Genomic DNA, 18,018 nt, shown 5'->3' with positions numbered 1-18,018 from the left:
CGGGGCAGAACCGGGGGCTGAGGCCAAAACGGGGCTCCCCGAGCCGTGTTCTGCAGCCGATGTGGGGGTGTAACCCCCCCGCCGGCACCTCCCGTGCACCGGGGTGCCTGTGGCCTTGGCTCGGGCTCTGCCGCTCAGGGCGATGCCCTGGGATGATGCTACGGGGTGCCCGGGCACTGCTGCTCGTGGTGATGCCCTGGGATGATGCTACAGGGTGCCAGGGCTCATGGTGATGCCCTGGGATGATGCTCCGGGGTACACGGGCACTGCTGTTCATGGTGATGCCCTGGGATGATACTCTGGGGTACCCGGGCACTGCTGTTCATGGTGATGCCCTGGGATGATGCTCTGGGGTACCCAGACACTGCTGTTCATGGTGATGCCCTGGGATGATGCTCCGGGGTACACGGGCACTGCTGTTCATGGTGATGCCCTGGGATGATGCTCTGGGGTACCCGGGCACTGCTGCTCATGGCAATGCCCTGGGATGATGCTACAGGGTACCTGGGCTCATGATGATGCCCTGGGATGATGCTCTGGGGTACCCAGGCACTGCTGCTCATGGCAATGCCCTGGGATGATACTACAGGGTGCTCGGGCACCACCGTGGCAATACCGTGGGAAGATGATCCAGAGTGCTCAGGCACTGCTGGTCATGGCGATGCCCTGGGATGATGCTCCAGGGTGCTCAGGCACCGCTGTTCCATCCCTGCACGCCCCTGGGCACCCTCAGCCTTCCCCCATACCGGATGCACACACCTGCTCGGGGCCGGCAGCATCGCACGGCGCTGTGAGCCGCTGCAAAGCGCACAGAAAAGCATCGTCTAGAGCACGAGGAAGAGCAGAGCAGAGCCCCAGCGACAGCTCCGTGGGGTGGAGAACACCACCAAAATCCTTAAAAACATTTGCAGGTGTCTGGTGCCTTTGTAGGCACGAGTTGTGCTTTGCTGGGGCATGTGATGCTACCCTTGGTTTACACGCTTGCTTCAAATGGAGACTATTTCAGTTCTATCTTAACATATTTTTTCTTTTTAACATCACAAAAAAGTCACCCAGTGAGGCACTTGCTGAATTTAACCCCCCAAGGGTTGAACGGCTCCAACCCACCACATTTGGTCCCACCAAACTGATCCTGCAGCTGCCAGAGCAGCTTTGCTACCGCCTACAAATCCCAGATAGAGAAAATGTGGGGGTCAGGCTGGTTGCATACAGGAACTTAAGAAACTGCCGCTTGCAGCAAGAGCTCTTTGGTAAGAAGCTCTGTCATTTCTGCAGCTTTTATCTCGCTTCCCAAAGCTCAGGCAGGACGCTGCTCTTGGCTAGAGAGTCGGGTACGATTCACAGATACATTTAGAGAGGAAAAACTAGGAATTGCACATTTTAAATCTACAGCTGGACCCTACTCCCAGACTTATTAAGGTTTGGAAAAGACACTTCCACTGCAGATTTACTTACAAACTCTGAATCTAAAGGACGTAAAGCCGAAAACACGGGGCTGTCTGTGGCTGATTGGTGCCATTTCCTGCCTGTCTCCTTGGGACTTGGTCACCAATGACAAATCCTTTCACGTGGCCACATCATTTGGATTTGATGCATCTGGCTGGTAAAAAATAAGGTGGCTCCAGAAAGATACGGGATGTACAAGCAGGAAGGAGCCGTGAAGCTTGCCAGCCTTTTCTACTGTGATTTATATTAGTCTTAAGTGTATTCTCTCTGAAAATTAGATACTATTCACCCATTAATATGTTATTATATAGAGCAGAACTGCTTCAACAGGAGGCACCGTGAGCAGCTTGCGCCAGCAATCCCTCAGCCGAGTGGTTAGAAAGACCCAGGATGGGTGGGAATATGGTTCAAATCCTTGTTGCTAGAAGCCAAATCCTGACCCTGAGTCCCCTCCATCCTGGGGGAATGTCCAAGCCACCAAACTCTGAGAAAAGGGGCAGCGAACACGCTGGGCAAGGCCCTAAGCTGAGGAGAGCTTTGAAAAGCTAATTGGAGATAGGCACATCCGCATAGCCCCGAGTAAAACTCCGAAATTGCATCAAATTGCAGGCTCAGACACACCTTTCATGTTCCCAGTGACTCGTTCTGCTCTCAGGGCTCTCCCATCATCTCTGCATGAGCTCCTCCCGGGGGGGGGATTTGGGGCTAGGACAGAGCAATTGAGGCCAAGAGAATGAGCCAAATTCAGAGAGAAGGAGATGACACTCAGGGCCTTCAAATCCTGTTTAAAGACGGGGTGATATCACCCCAGGTTTCCTTGGTGAGCGCGGTGCGAGCGGCGGCGCCGGTGGTTATTTGGCTGTGACTCCTCTGCAAGGGGACAGCTGCATTTCCAGGAAATCCAGCGCACGGGGAATTCTCTGCCCGCTGAATGACACTTCCCTTTTCCAAAGAAGAAATCACTTCAGATGCGGAGCAAAATCCCATCTCACCCCAGAGCAAGGAGACCCAGCTCAGCTCCATCACCCTGCATCGCCAGAGATCAATCGGTGCGGAGGCAGCAAGATGAACACCCAAACACGGGTGAGCAGGGGCTGGGTTTGCTGAGCTATTTTGCTCATTCTTACACTACCAGAACAGAATTTGGGAAGTTACAGATCAAGCATGCATGAGTGCACATGGGCTGGCACGGTCGTAAGCCCCGGTGACCAAGTGGTTATTTTTGCCACTCTCTGAACCTGAGAGGCTCAAACTGCAGCCGCACACGGTGCATCTCACTTTTGGGGCTTTCTCTTTCCCTTTCATTTATGCCAGTTTTCTTCTGGATTGGGGTTTTCACCCCCTTTCATTTCCAAACTCTCAAAATCTCATCCATCCAGAGTTTCCTCTTGGAAACGTTTGGCTGAAGCTCAAGATGCACGACCCAAACAGCACCTGGGATTGGCTCATGGAATCACAGAAGGGTTTGGGTTGAAGGGACCTTCAAATGTCACCTTACCCACCCCTGCCATGAGCAGGGACATCTTCAGCAGCTCAGGGTGCTCAGAGCCCCGTCCAGCCTGGCCTGGGATGTCTCCAGGGATGGTTCATCCACCACCTCTCTGGGAACCTGGACCAGCTCTCACCACCCTCAGCATCAAAAATTCCTCCCTCAGTCCGTAGCAAAGACAGAGGGAGGAGACAAAGGCTTTTTTAGTGACTCATAATCACTGAGGTTCCATTTAATACCTCTCTAATTTGGAAATGAACACCGGGACGGAAGCACTAGTCATTTAAGATGGTTGCAAATGAATCCCAAACCGAAGCTGGAGGAGATAAGGGGGAAACCTCAGCATTGGAGGGGAAGGAGCATTGACATCCTTGATTTCATGGCCTGCGAAAGTGCTGATCGTTCCCCAGGCTGGCGAAGGAGCCGGCACACGGTTGGAGGCACAGACCCCCACACCAAATATGCATAAATTTGCATATTACTCAGTGAAGCCAACCAAAGGTGGGACCGGTGGGGACTGTTCTTGATGGTTTACATGGTGCAGGGTTTCATCTTCTCCATCTACCTCTTTTCCCTGTTCGGTGACGTAAATTCCCTTAAATTTCTCCTTCAAGAAGGCTCGAACACACTGGGAAGGGCGAGCTGGGGGTTGGCTCCACCAACCCCTCCATCCCTGCAGATCGCTCCCCATCCCAGCGTAACCCATGGAACCCACCCAGGGCAGCCTGCAGGAAGCTGGTGTCTTTTCTCTTCCAAAATAACAGCTCAAATAAAACTTTAGATTTGAGGCGGGCCACAAAACTAGAATTTTTGTGGTCTTTGCGTTGGGCTTTGAAACCTGTGAATTTTTTCACATTCATGTTTTGAAAAAGAAGCAGCAGCAGCTTGGCTTCTGTTAGAACCCCATTCAAAATTACCTGTACACATAGAGCAAAACCCACCTCCAGGAGCACAAAACTACCTCATTGAACCCTTCTTCCACCCTGGTGAGCAAAACCCAGGCTGGATTTATTGGGGAATTGAGCCAGCAGCAGCCTGGGGTCACTCCAGATCATTCAACCAAGATTATTTTGGAAGCGCAGCCGGTATTTTTAGCCTGGAAAGCAAGGCACCGCTTCCCTTTCTTGAGTCTCCCCTCCCTTACAGAGCAGTGGCAGCAAAGCTGGGGGGCCATGTGCGGAATCCACTGCCCGTTGTGAAAGAAACGGGTTATTTTGATCGGCAGAGATGAATGTGCTTCACCCCCACGTGTTGTGCAACCCTCAGGCTGCTGGTGAAGGTGACAAAGGCGCTCAAGGCTGCCCGGGCTCGTCTGAGCTCCCCAGCAAGCGGGGAGGTTTCCTGCGACATCCCCGTGTGGGCTCAACCCCAAAGCTTGGGGTGCAAGAGATCCAGAGAAGGTCTTGGTTTGGCTGGGAAGGGGAAGAGGGCGGGCAGCGGTGGCACTTCCCAACCAAAGCCTTTGATGAGTGGCTTTTTCTAGTGTCCCCCCAGCACACCTGAGTGGTGCAGCAAGGTAGAGAGAGCTGGAAAATGGGAGGAGAGGGCTGGGAATGATGTAGAATCACAATCATATTGGTTGGAGAAGACCCTCAAGATCATCAAGTCCAACCATAACCCAGCCCTGGCACTGCCCCATGTCCTGAGAACCTCATGTCCATGTGTCCAACCCTCCAGGGATGGTGACTCCAGCACTGCCCTGGGCAGCCTGTTCAGTGCCCCACAGCCCTTTGGGGAAGAAATTGTTCCCCAGATCCAACCTCAACCTCCCCTGGTGCAACTTGAGGCCGTTTCCTCTGCTCCTGGCGCTTGTTCCTGGGGAGCAGAGCCCGACCCCCCTGGCTCCAAGCTCTTTTCAGGCAGTTCAGAGATCAGAAGGTCTCCCCTCAGCTCCTGTTCTCCAGCTGAACCCCCCGGGTCCCTCAGCCGCTCCCATCACACTTGTGCTCCAGCCCCTCACCAGCTCCGTATCTGGGGGTTCACTCCCTTCCCCCCAGACTCCCAGCTCAGGGCTGCCCTGTCCCCCTGCCACAGCCTCTGTGCCCACGGGAACATCTGGGACAGCGAGAGGCCACGTAGGTGGTGGCTGTGGCAGGTGAGGAGTGACGGCGGTTTCGATCAGACAAGAGCAACGATCCCCAGAGGAGAAGCGTCCTCTGACGCGCGCTCGGCTCCCTGTCCCGCCCCGCTTGATGCAGCCGCGCTGGGAACCTGGGCCGGTGCCAGCGTGTTCCTGGCACGGGGCTGTCCCAGCCCTGGGAACAGAGAACTCCTGGTATCTCCACAGTGGCAACCAGGAGCCCTCATCTTCTGTATGAGGAAAGGCTGAGGGAGCTGGGGCTCTGGAGCTGGAGGAGAGGAGACTGAGGGGGGACTCATTCCTGGGGATCAATATGGAAAGGGGCAGTGTCAGGAGGATGGAGCCAGGCTCTTCTGGGTGACAACCAGTGACAGGACAAGGGGCAATGGGTGCAAACTGGAACACAGGAGGTTCCGCTTAAATAGGAGAAGAAACTTGTTCGTGGTGAGGGTGGCAGAGCCTGGCCCAGGCTGCCCAGGGGGGTTGTGGAGTCTCCTTCTCTGCAGACATTCAAACCCGCCTGGTTCCTGTGGAACCTCAGCTGGGTGTTCCTGCTCCATGGGGGGATTGCACTGGATGAGCTTTGCAGGTCCCTTCAACCCCTGACATCCTGGGATTCTGTGATCCCCCAGCTACTGCCGTCATTCCCCGGGCACGGGGCCCCACTGATCATGGGGAGAAACAGCGAAAGAACCTGGTAAAATTAGGGATGCAGCAGCCAGCTTTTCCCAACCCCCAGGACTGATAGCATCCCCACAGCTCCATTATCACCTACACAAAAAGTCTGTATCAGCATAAGAGGGGACCCATGGCCTTGGGGACAGTGCAGCATCCTGCCCATCTGTGTCCTCCCTCCATCCACACCCTTTCCATCCCACACCCACAGCTCCATCCACCTGCCTGCCCTACAACCGCTAAACTCTGCTCACATCAGGGCCAGTCCAGCGCTGTGCATGCTCTGGACCTCCCAGGTCAGCTGCAGGCCTCACAAAATATGAAAGAAATTAAGGTTTCTCCTGCTTTCCAAGGGCAAACATTGTTGTGCTTGTTTTGGATGTATTTTGGCCTCCCTGGACCACAGCAGGAACTCACGTCCAGCAGCAGGATGCTTTAGCCTCGTGATAAGATGCTGAAAATCACTGTTTGCTCTCACTTGGTAGCTGCAGATCTCCTGCTAATGCTCCAAGCTCTTATCTTCCACCTACAAACCAAGACAGGACATCTCTGACCCCACGGGGTGCGTGGTGGGGGACACAAAGCTGCCTTTGCTCCCCGAGTCTGCACAAGCCCCATCACACCAGAGCGGGGCCACAGCCAACACAGCACCCAATGTGCCTGGGCGCTGGCAGGTTTGGAGATGCGATTGGAAGGGAAACCTTGTGTGTCTCCTCAGATCCTACCTAAAAACCTTCTTCCTGGTCACCTCAACTCCAGCCTCGTGCTGGTGACACCGCAGAGCCCTGCACAGCGCTACCTGGCATCCCTCTGCAAAAGGCTTGATCAAAGCAACCTGCAAAGGCGGATGCAGTGGGGAAGCCTCGGGATTAAAGCGTTCCTCCCATTTTCTACTTTTCTCTTCTTTTCTCCTCATTTCTCCTCTGCTGAGGGTTGAATTTGGGATGCTCAGGAAGGTTCGAAGCCAACCTGCTGAGCCTGCCTGCAGCAGCGGGACCGGCTGACCCAGCGAGCGGGCAGGTGGTGGGCGAGTTGCTGACTTGGGCACAAGAGCGTTTGATGCCTTTTTTATGATGTCCTGATGTACGATAGGAGAACAGCAGCTCACACCCTGCATTGGGCAACGCGCGGCTGGGCTGGGCTGGAGGTGCTGAGTGGAGCTTTGGGTAAACAGAGACCAAACAGTGGGTGATGGATGAGGTCTTTGGGTTTGTGTTCCATATCTCATAGAATCATTTAGGTTGGAAAAGCCCCTTGGGTTCATCGAGCCCAACCATTCACCCACTCCTGGCACTGCCCCATGTCCTGAGAACCTCATGTCCGTCTGTCCAGCCCTCCAGGGATGGTGACTCCAGCACTGCCCTGGGCAGCCTGTTCAATGCCCCACAGCCCTTTGGGGAAGAAATTGTTCCCCAGATCCAACCTCAACCTCCTTCTCCAGCCCATCACCAGCTCCGTTCCGTTCTCTGAACTCATTCTATCACCTCAAGGCCTTTCTTGGCATGAGGGGCCCCAAACTGTCCCCAGGATTTGAGGTTTATCCTCCCCAGGTCCCAGCACAGGAACGGTCCCTGCCCTGGGCCTGCTGGCCACACCAGTGCTGGTCCCAGCCAGGACGCTGGTGGCTTTTTGGCCACACACTGGGTCACGTTCAGCTGGCTGCAGGGACCTTCAAACACCACGTAGTCCAACCCTCAGCTCTATAAGTGAAGTAAATGGGGCCAGACCAGGGGCTGAGCAGGTCCTGGCCATGCTGGGCAAAACTGCACTCCCAGTGCAGATTTGACCCCAGTTTGGGCCTGGAAATGCCAGGCACGGGTGGAGATGCTCAGCAGAGCTACTGCTCAGTGTTTAAACTTCATGACTTCCATTCAGCAGATGTAAAACTATTCATATTTAAATGCAAAACACTCTGCATACAGGAACTGGTATAATAAATCGGTTTTCTCCTCCGCAGGCCCTTGTCTTGCACCACCTTTGTGGATCCACCCTCTGTACGGATCCAGCTGGGACCACCGGGGGCCCCACAGCCCCCATCAGACGGCGAGGTGGCTTTGAACTACACAATAACACTTGTTGGCAGCCCGGAGGTTTGGTTTAAATAGACACTCCTTGAATAAGACCTACAAAAATACCTTGGCCGTCTTGCTGCTGAGCGTGAAACCACAGCACAAAGAGGAACCAGCCACGCTAAAAAAAATCAGAAATCAAAAATAATCACACTTCTGTTCGCCTGTTTTACCCTCCCGGTGTTGTTACAGCCGCTGCAGGTTGTGCAAAGGGAAGGGGTGACACCGGCGGGGGGTTTGCTCCATGTCTACAGCCCCCAAGCACAACACAACCTTCCCCTCCTGCTCTCGTGGGGCGTTCGTCCGGCCCCAGGGGAGAGAAAAACATTCGTTTTAAAAACAGGAAAATGTGATTGTAAAACCACAACAATGGGCTGGGGAAGGAGCCGGAGTAGCTCTCAATTTAGCTTTCGAAACAGCTTTCCAGTTGACTAAATATTTCTGTAGCGAGCCCTGGCCGCGGTCCCGCGCCGCACGCCCTCTCCCGACTCCGGCAACAAATGCAATAGCTCGGTGGTTTCATCATTTCCCTGAGAGCCGGGTCCCAATTCTGAACCTCCAGTTTAAGCCTCTCCGGTGGGATTTGCATCCACAGAGTGGGTTCCTCACCGCACCTTCCCAGCAAAGCAAAGCACAACCCAGCTTATACTGGATTTTCTGTAGACTTCGGTCTTTTTAACGGATCATTAAAAGCAACCCCAGTGTGGCAAGCACGCGAAAGCCCGTCACATCTATACATCGACCGCTACCCGCTCTTCTTTGGCTCTTTCATTAGAGAAGCTCAGACCAAAGAGTTTCACAGAATGGGGCCGTGGAAGTTTAGGGCAGCTTGCAAATGTCACCACCTGAGCCACTGGAAGATGTTTACTTCCCTTTCAAATACCCAGAGGGTTTGGATCCAGATAAAGAAATAATAGCTGCCAAAAATGTGTTTTCCTAAACACCCAGAGAATGAACAAAACCTCTGGCAGGCTCTGGGTGCTGCTCCGGACCGCTGGGTGGGCACGCTGGCAGCAGAGGTGGTAGCCACATGGTGTGACACCCTTGGCCACCAGTCCTGAGTCCCCCTGGGTCACCCTGCCAGCCTGTCCTGCACCTACGGCCAAAACCCAGTTCTTCTGCTCCCCTCAGGGGGGGTTTGGGGACCACCTGAGTGTGCTGGGCTCTAGAGGTTAATGTATGGGGTGCTCAGGGGTCAAAGACAACTGGGAAGGGCTTGGGGTCCCACCGTTGTGGGTCCCCTGGCCTCTGTCACCCATGTGTCCCCTACCAAAGACCAGGGCTGGAGTGTTCCCCATCAGAGAGGGGTTTGGGTGGCTCATGGGGCTCTACAGGTGGCTTTTCCTCTCCAGACCTTGCAGGTGTATAAAGCAGATCTTTGACTTTCATGGCACATGAAAGAGAGCTGCGGCTTCTTCAGAGCCAGCCTGGGCATGGGAACCACCCCAGTTTACTTAAACTTGGCAGCGACTGCTCAAAGATAACACAAGGGGTGATGGTTTTAGACTAAAAGAGGGGAGATTCAGGCTGGATAAAAGGAATTGTTGTCCCTGAGGGTGGTGAGAGCCTGGCCCAGGTTCCCAGAGAGGTGGTGGATGAACCATCCCTGGAGACATCCCAGGCCAGGCTGGACGGGGCTCTGAGCACCCTGAGCTGCTGAAGATGTCCCTGCTCACGGCAGGGGTGGGTAAGGTGACACTTGAAGGTCCCTTCAACCCAAACTGCTCTATAATTCTCTGAAAGAAAAACAACAGTTTCTTAACCTGAATAACTTAAACTCAACCAGCTTAAACTGCCCAGTTGTGATTTTCTCATCGAGCCAGCTAGAAAAAGGAAATCTTGATCAGCAGCCAGGATCTTGCCATAGGTTGGCTGATAGAAAACACAACCAAACTGACCTGGGAGGGCAATTTTCTGTGGGCACCATATCAGTCACACAAGCACAAAACCACACGTGAAATCCCTGGGCAGAGCAGGTTCAAAATCATCTCCAAAATAGCCCAAATGACTCATGCCCTAGAAAAGCTGTTCCCACCATCAACTTTAAAGTGATGCTCAGGTGAAGACATCTAAAGGTAAGTGAGATGAGTTCACACCTTGGGGAAAGTCCCGCTGCCAAAGCTGCGTGTTGGGCTCCTCCAAAAGCACAAGGATGGACCCCAGCTCTGGCACCTGCCCTTGAAGAAGGGTGTTAAACACCACGGCAGGTCAGGAATGATTCAGGGTCCATATGTCCTGCCGCATAACGAGAGGCTGAAGACCACTATGTGCATCCAGAGGAAGGTTATGGGATGAATAACGCAACCACGGGTATTTGCAAGGGGCGAAAACTCTCAGTGCAGAAGGATCTTTCTTGTCCGACAGCAGAGCAAGATCCAAATGGAGATGAACAGACTTCAGTGAGAAATAAGGAGCATTTAGGTGCTGTTATAATCCCTCCAGGAGCAAGGTTCTTTCTCCATCAATTCAACAGTTTGATTCAATACCTGCTTTCTCATTAACAAGAATGTGGAGCTCACCCAAGTGTTCCAGTCCTGGGATAGGAAACACTATGCAGATGGATTGAGCTAGAGAGGGAAGACCAACATGTTCAAAGCTTCGTGACAGTGATCACACTGGACAGGGTCTACTGAATGGTCAGGGAGCTGCCTCCAGACCGAGCAAAGCAGCCGAAGCACCGGACTGGACGGGTCTGCAGGGGAAGCGCATTCCTGCCTTTCAAAAAGGCTCAGAAAACACATCGGGAATGGCCATGCTAGTGAATCTTTCCACCCGGTGAGCTATGAGCTCAGCTCCTTGGTGTTGATGCACCAGCAAACACATCAGCAGCAGATGGAATGGATTGTGTCACACTCGGAGCCTGATGAGAGAGACACACCGAGAATGCCAGGATCTGGACACCCTGATGGCCAAGGAGATGGGTGGCAGGAGGACACACCAGCTTCTGCCAGCGGATGGGTTGAGGTGTGAGAGCTGGAGGGGCTGGACACAGAGATGAGGTTCTCAGGGACGTGGGGTAGTGCCAGCTTTGGGTTAATGGTTGGACTCGATCTTGAGGGTCTTTTCCAACCAAACTGATTCTGTGATTCTATGAAAATTCTGCCCATTTCCAACACATTCCCCAGATTTTCTCTCCTGCACTTGTCCACGATGGCTGTGAACACTTCCAGTAGAGCAATTTTTAAAAACCTGATCCTTATACAATAAGCAACCTAGTTTGAGGTTTCGTTGAGCAACGCTCCGGCACACTGTGGTCGCTGTTACACGGGTGCTGCCTTCACGTGAGCTTCGAACACGACACTCAACCATTTTTAAGGCTTCTTTTTACCAATTGTAACCTCACCATCGCCATGACTGCGTGATTACTCAGCCTTCATATTCCAAGTAATCGGTTGAAAACCATCCTGTTTTGGTTAAAATAAAGCCCCCTACCAAACTCCAAACAACAAGATGTGTCTGCAAGATGAGGGTTTGGCTCTACCCACAGTTGCAGGGCAAGGAGCCGCATTCAGAGACTCCTTTTCTGGACAACGATTTATCCAAAGCCATCATTTCCCAAGAAACACAGAGAAAAACCAAGTAGACACCAACTGGTCATCAAGTTCTGAAATTGCCACCAAAAGAGCTTTTATTTGCCAAGTCTGCACCTTTTCAGGCTTCCTTCACTTGAGGCTCCAAGCTCATGCTCAGCCCTAGAAGGGTTTGTTTTCTGACACATGGGATATCGTATCAGCCCATCAAGAAAGAGTAAAAGAGACCTTTTTACCCTCTTTATCCTACCCGTAGGGATCTTCCAGGTTTTTGGTGCAGAGCTCAAAAACATCCATGGTAAGAACGACCCCATCTGTGCGGTGAAAGCTTTGACCACCAGCTTCCTGGCTTCACACCTCTAAGTAAAGTGGTTTTAATAACACCAAGTACAAGAGCCACCGTGTGTTTCTGTGCCTTCAACAGCCCTGTGAAATAACGCTCTTCAGCCCACATAATATGTAAATTCTGCTTATTTTAGGTATTTTCCATCATGAGCTACAGAGCCCACAAACCCTCCGGAACTGCCCATGGGATCAGCACAACCAAAACTGTTACAAATGCCACAAAACAGCCTCTTTTTTTGAGTTCATACCTGAAACCAGCATCCTTCAAAAGCTTCAGCCCTTCTAGGGCCGCACTGTTATCCAAGGGTTTGCACCAGCGTCTGATAAGTCAAGTGCAGCCCATTAAAGGAAAGCTGATTACCTCTGATATAAAAGGATTTTTGAGCAACTATCTTGTGCTTTATTTTTTCCCTACAGCTTTAATTGAAGCTTTTAATTACCCTGGAGCACCCTCAGTGGCTTGGAACAATTCGGTACTTGCCTTGTGAGCATCTTTGGCTGCTTTTCACACTCAGTTCCTTCCCTATCTCCTCCAAAGAAGCATTTGGCCTCACTGCTGTAGGCGGGGAACAAAGACAACCCTGAGAACAGCTCATAACTGATGATGCTTTAATATAAGAGGAAAGAGTGGGTGAAAGAAGAGAGGGGTTTCTGCATCTCTCTCCTGCTGCTTGCTGACTGACTGTAATTAGCTCTAATTTGCACTAATTGTTGACCATGAATGACCAGGCAGTGCTGGCTCCAGCTGTAGATAATCATCATAGAATGTCCTGAGTTGGCAGTGACCCACCAGGATCATCAAGTCCAACACAGAACAGCTCTAAAGGTGCTTTCTTGGCCTGGAAGTGGTTGTAGGAACCCTGGGATTGAAAACCTTGTTGCATGAGGTCTACAAAGTTCCTCCACTTCCCTCCTCGCTTCTCAACAGCATCTCATCACATGTAGAGCTTGGTTTTCCTTTGTGCTGTGTCTTCTCCCTCTCCTTTTCTCACTACCCCACTCAAAGCCAGGGGATGAGATGCGTGAAACACGATTGTCCCCACCAAGGTCAACCATCCAAACGTCATGGCAGATGCCTCCAGATCATGAAATTGAGCTTTAAGGGTCCCGTTACTTTAAAAGCACCAGGTCTTCCAGTTTCCGTCCTGGTTTCTGAAGCATCTAGGGCACCCTGGGCATGTGCTTCAGGCTTCTCTACAGCCCAGAGAAACAAACCCAGTTGGTTTTAGTTGGAAATTCCCAAGCTGGGTTGTGGGAGCATTACACCAGTTTCAGCACTTTTGATGTAGGACAAAACTCAACAAATTATTCCATCACAGCTTCTCTCCTCCTAACCGTGGTGTCATCACCTGCATGTTTCTATCTTGATGCAACTCTCCAACATTCTCAGAAAATTCTCCGAAATAGAGAGTGAGGAAGTCCCAAGAGAAGAGGGAAGAGCTGTAATACCTGTGTTGGGATGCAGAAAGTGGAGAGATGCTCCCCATGTCCTGGCTCCAGCCACTTGATCTGGGCCAGGGCTCTGCAAGGTGAATATTGGTGTGTGGATAAAAACATGTGTGTGTAACATAAGCAAAACGTGCAGCTATTGTATATTGTTACGATTTAGCACCACAGAGTTGGAGCTTCAGGTGAGCTCATGTCCACCAAACCCACCCATACTGTGGGTCATAGGACAACACAATGTCCACAGTGCAGCGCACACGAGAGACTTGAGGAGCAGCAACAAGAACTTCACGTTTTGAAGGTGAAAACCTGTAACCGAGCATCTCACCTGGAAGTTGCGGAGCTCTGGTGTCCTGCAGGAGCTGGTGCAGCGTTCTGCACGTCTACACCCAACGCGATGCCTTTGTCACCTGGAAGAGGGGAACTGTCCCCACCGGCTAGGAGGCTGTCACCTGCTGTATGGTGAGCAACCCAGGGGAACACGAGCAAGAACCACCTGTGCTGTTGGCCATTCCCCTCCTGGCCGATGTCCACCAGGAGATTATTAAGCCCTTCACTACGGCCTGGCCATCAGAGCATCTCTCAGCTCCTTCAAATACAAGAGGCTGGACCAGCTGGGGGCTGGAGATGGTGACCTAGGGCTGTCCCAGCAAGCGCAGGCAGGAATAACACAGCACGCACAAAAATGGGTCAACCGGACTAAAAACCCCCAACTCCCTGTGTGCTCAGGGGATGGTCCAGCTCACAAGGCACGGGAGCTACAACCACAGCACACACCGACCCTGTTTCCTGAGAAACGCTGCCCAGGCTCTTGAGCAGCCTGTCAGCTCGCTCAGCAGTAAACGAGATGCAAAACCAAGTCTGAACAACCCATCGGAGCCTCCTCCTCTCCATGCTTTGCCACCTCCACCTCTCCTCGTCCTCCTGAGCAGCTCAGGCCAGGAGATGCCTCGAACCACCCAAGCAGCGACGGTGACAATCACAGCAACACAGCGGAGATGTTCAGCAAAGAGCAGAAGATAACAAGCCCAAAGACACATTAAAACACAATAGATAGGTTGGATGAGAGTAGCCCGGAGAAGACGAGCGTACCTTTGTTGTCAGCGCTCATCTGCCCGGCCAGAGCTGCCCCTTAGGTTTCCGTCCCACTTTTTGCCGCGGTGCATGTGACGGTCCCCAAGCAGAGCAGCTCTTTAGTGTGGTCTGCGCCGTGTGTGGCAAGGAGCCCCAGCCCTGCTCTCGAGCTTTCTTCTCGGTGCAGTTTCCATGCTCGGTTTCAGAATGACGACCTCTGATGCGGCGCTGCCTCGGGCAGCGGCTCGCTCTCTCGCACAAGTGGGTTTATCTCGCATCCTTTCATTTTACTCTCACACCCAGCTGGGGGCCAATTGGTTTCAAAATAAAATGAAGCTGCCAGAAGCTCTTGGGACTTGACCAACCTTTTGCAAACGCTTTGAGACGTCGCAGAAAATGGCCTGTTTCCACGAATGTTCATGCTGGCATAATTGGTCACCCGGGGATTCCCGGACAATGAATGTCCCAGGAGCAGATGCAACAAGATGCTCAGTTTTATATCTGGGTGGTGTGGGGAGGCTAAAATTGGAGCAGCTTTGGAGCCACCCACACTGACCCAGGAAGGGCAAAATCCCTCACTTTGAGAATTTACAACCGAAAGCTGCAATTTCCAAGTGGCAGCGGACACCCACGCGAATGAAGGACCGGTCCCAGCTAACAAGACAGACAGAAAGGAAACGCTGTCCCCCCCATTCTGCAAGAAGGACGAGCATAATGACCTTGCTCAATGGCACCAGGGAGACTATAACAAAAGCAAGAGTTGCCCCAAATCTCCATTCAGCATCTCAGGGCACCAGTATCATCCTCCCTATGCTTGGCGGCCGTTCCGTCAGTGCAATATTTACCGCGAGCGGGCGATTCCGCAGCCGTCCCCGCCGGGATGCGGCTCTGCCTTGGCCCCGGCTGGGAGCAGATGGAGGACCCGTGGAGCGAATGGAGACTTTGGCACTGGTGGCTGGCGATGGGAAGACCTGGAGGTTGTTGCTGCTGCCGTAGCAGCGAGACGGCCCATGGTGGGACCCAAGGAGGAAGCCAAGAACAAGAGGGCGATATCACAAATGTCCTTGTTCAAAATAGCCAGAGGGAGAGAACCTGGACAGGTTCTTCTGCAGGCAGGGACACCGCTGTCAGACAATGGAGCAGCATCTTCCCTGGAAATTTGTTTTCTCCCTTTAATTGTCCTTCTGTTCACAAATTGCTAATGTGCGCTTTTAGTCTAAATAACTTGTATTTTAGGCTAAGGGCAAATGGCATATCAGGAGAGAGCCCCAGGTGAAGTCTCCATGAGGCAGAAGGTTCATCTGTCTCCCCTGCCATGGAATGACTCGACTCCCACTAAGTGGCAGCTCTTACCTAGGAAGGACCATGCGACTGGAAGTTGTCACCGGGGCCATTAAGTCCAAGGCAACGAAGTTAGTAACACGGTGAAAATTGTCCCCAGCTGTCCAGTCGCCATGCCCCTACTCCTGGAGTATTCCCCACTGTGGCATTTATTGCTTGAGAGTCAAAGCTACCATCTAGAACTTTGTACACGAAGAAGAGAAATCGAGGGCACACGCAGCAACGGAGCCTCTGTTATTTTGGGGGGGATATAACTAGCAAGGAAAAGCAACCAGTCCCCTGGGTAAAGCTCAGGAAGACCCAAATCCAACACTGTCTCTGAGAAAACACGGGGATTTACCCTCATGAGTAACGTAACTTGAGCCAATACAATTTTCCTCCCCTTTACATCATCAAGGTATCAGGCATGTGAGCAGCGGAGAGAAGACCAGATGTTCCCCAACAGAAACAGGTTATAAGAAATATAGGGTCAAATTATCTTCTTATGCAACACCCCTGCAACTTTTAAAATGCAAAGCTGTAGGACATAAATCAACCACTAACTGCCTGGGGTTAAAGAGAAACTTCCTCTTGTTAGCAACCTATTGCACAAGTGCCTGAAGCTCCTGTCTTCTGAAATCTCTGTTAGAACGGGGTTGACTGGACTATGGGGCTGTTGGGCTGAGTCTTTCTGATCCTTTCTGTGCCCTTTTGCTCTGACCCATCTTGCTGTCTCTTCCTCGAGCTGGCGAGCATCGGGGAGGAGATACAAAGTCAGCAGCTCAATGAAACCCGGGGTTGGTCCCACCACCTTCGCGTCCCCATTTTCTGAGCCCCGCTCTAAGCCCAAGCACTTTAGCACCTTCCTAGGTCTGACTCAGGTCATATGTGAGCATTGTTGACAGTTTTCCACGTGCAATCTGTTCCTGCCGGCCACTCTCAGTGCCATCCTGGAGAAAGGCTGGAAAAGGCTCCCAGGTCGGGCACTTGCTTACCCTGGGGGTGTGAGTGGGAAACCACAGCAGGACGCTGCTCAGGAATACACGGCAGCATTTCTGAGCCCACCATGTGGCTGCCACCACCCCACCATCCCCAGGGAGCCAAGTGGTGCCACCGCGCTGCTCCCTCCGCCTATTGTAAGAATTTGCTACGGAACCCCCTGTGAGACCAAGCTGGGGTCCCAGTACAGACACTGGATGAGAAGCAGCAGCTCGGGGCTGTTCAGCATCCCCCGGAGCCTGTGGTGACACATCCCCACCCACCCACCAAGCTCTGGGTCTGGAGCGGCCACCAAAGTCCCCAAAAGTCCTCATAGAGGCTGTTCCTGCTTTGCTTCCCATCCTCCGCAGCCTCCCCCAGCCCACCAGTGGGACAAACTGATTTCCACCAGCCATTTCTGCTTGAAATTTGTATTTTAACCCTTGCCTTACTCCACCCTCCCACTTAATAAACCAGAACTAAATAGAAATCACTGCAAGTGACATCCACCAGACTTTGTGGTACCACATTATGCCAGAAAAACCCCACGGGGGGTCGGGAAAGAAGGTGCTTTGGGTGTCCCCCCCGCCCGCCCCGTGCCATGGGATACGTGAGAGCCGGGCGCCGGGGCTGGTGTTGACTCGCTGTTTGTTTGGTGACTGTTCTGCTCCGGTTATTTTTAGCCGGTGACGCCTGGGGTATTTCGCTTCAGGACGTCCGGTCTGAGCCTCTTTCTGGGAATCCCATGTTCTCTAATTGTAAACAGCCCCATTCAGTTGCTCGCGAGCGCGAGAGGCCCCGGCTGATGCGGCGGGGCTGTCAGGTGTGAGTCAAACAGGAAGGCGCTGCTGCGCAGGCGAGGGAGGTTTCAGACGTGAAAAAGCGCCCTCGATTAACTCACAGCTCCTGGCCCCACAGCCCAGCCCCCTGCGAGCCCATCGCCCATTGAGCCGGTGAACCGGGGGGTTCAGGATGCTGCTCCGGCGATGCTGGTAAAATACTGGCCCAGGTTGCCATGGCAGCACAGGGGTGCAGAATCACAGAAGGGTCTGGGTTGAAGGGACCTTCAAATGTCACCTTATCCCCCCCTGCCATGAGCAGGGACTTCTTCAGCAGCTCAGGGTGCTCAGAGCCCCGTCCAGCCTGGCCTGGGGTGTCTCCAGGGATGGTTCATCCACCACCTCTCTGGGAACCTGGGCCAGGCTCTCACCACCCTCAGGGACAACAATTGCCTTTTAACCAGCCTGAATCTCCTCTCTTTGAGCTTAAAACCATCACCCTTTGTTCTGTCTCAACAGGCCCTGCTCTAAAGTCTGTCCCCAGGTGGTGGAAAGGATGGAATATAAAGACCGATTCCCATGTCTTTATGTCCAGGCATCACTTGATGACGCACACCGACAAATGTCCCAAAAGCAGCACCAAAAATGCCCATTTCTGTCCCCAGCGACACGGGTCAGCCCCCCGCACCATCCCAGGGCTGGACACATGGGTCCAGACAGCAGCAATCACACCATGGGACTCCCACTGTCCACCCTTCACAGCTGCTGTAAAGGTTGCAAATAATGG

General features: G+C 52.8%; 1 protein-coding gene across 3 annotated transcripts in view; it reads right to left on the bottom strand.

Moving 5' to 3' along the window:
• HDAC7 (histone deacetylase 7) overlaps positions 1-18,018 on the bottom strand; it is a 97,061-nt gene that overhangs the window by 66,271 nt on the left and 12,772 nt on the right. The gene's annotated exons all lie outside the window — the stretch shown is intronic.

The sequence above is a fragment of the Patagioenas fasciata genome, chromosome 28, assembly GCF_037038585.1.
Source record: "Patagioenas fasciata isolate bPatFas1 chromosome 28, bPatFas1.hap1, whole genome shotgun sequence".
NCBI classification, from domain to species: Eukaryota; Metazoa; Chordata; class Aves; order Columbiformes; family Columbidae; genus Patagioenas; species Patagioenas fasciata.
This window is presented reverse-complemented; position numbering and strand designations above follow the sequence as displayed.